This window comes from Mesitornis unicolor, unplaced genomic scaffold (assembly GCF_000695765.1).
Source record: "Mesitornis unicolor isolate BGI_N332 unplaced genomic scaffold, ASM69576v1 scaffold32663, whole genome shotgun sequence".
NCBI classification, from domain to species: Eukaryota; Metazoa; Chordata; class Aves; order Mesitornithiformes; family Mesitornithidae; genus Mesitornis; species Mesitornis unicolor.
This window is the reverse complement of record NW_010173213.1, coordinates 21430-22067: the sequence shown is the minus strand read 5'-3', so window position 1 is coordinate 22067 and position 638 is coordinate 21430. Positions and strand designations below refer to the sequence as shown.

Genomic DNA, 638 nt, shown 5'->3' with positions numbered 1-638 from the left:
CGCCCGCCTGCGGCACACGCCGCGGCCTTGGCGTGAGTCAAACGGCGGTGCTTGAGCCATATTTTCCATCCGTCCCGCCAGGCGAGAAGCGTTCGCGCATGGGTTGGGCTCGGGGAGGCCTCGGAGCTGGGAGATCCCGGTCACGGCTGCGTGGGGTGGGGACGTCCCCTCCCTGCAGCCCTGGGGTGTGGTTGCAGCAGAAAAGGGGATGCGTGGAGGCGGGGAGGGGAATGGGGTCCATCCTGCTGCGTCCTCCCGGCTGGGATGCAGCGGAGCATCGCTGCCAGGCTGCTCCAGGCACCGGGACGTGCCCAGGGCTGTGGTTACAGCCGCCTGCCCGCAGCATTTTGGGAGCTGGCAGCAGCCCCGTGGGCCATCTTAAGGTGGAGAGCAGGGGGGCTCAGTGCAGGGCTCCATTAAGGTGGTGCTGGGCAGGGGGGGCTGCTCTTGCCCCGGATCCCATCACCTTTTTCCTGGCTCTAATGCAGAGGATGACTGGGGCAAGTTGCCACCTCCCATCGCTGGCCCCTGCCCGGGATGGCTGCTGTGCTCGCAGTCCCCTGCTGCAGGGCATCAGCCCCCCTTTTGCTGCCCTATTTCCACCCCGGGGCTGTCCTGCCCCTTTCCTCGCCCGCACC

The 638-nt window shown here is 67.7% G+C and overlaps 1 protein-coding gene across 1 annotated transcript in view; it reads left to right on the top strand.

The window, feature by feature from the left end:
- Positions 1-638, top strand: part of LOC104537696 (plasma membrane calcium-transporting ATPase 1-like) — a 22555-nt gene that overhangs the window by 2724 nt on the left and 19193 nt on the right. The window lies entirely within an intron of this gene.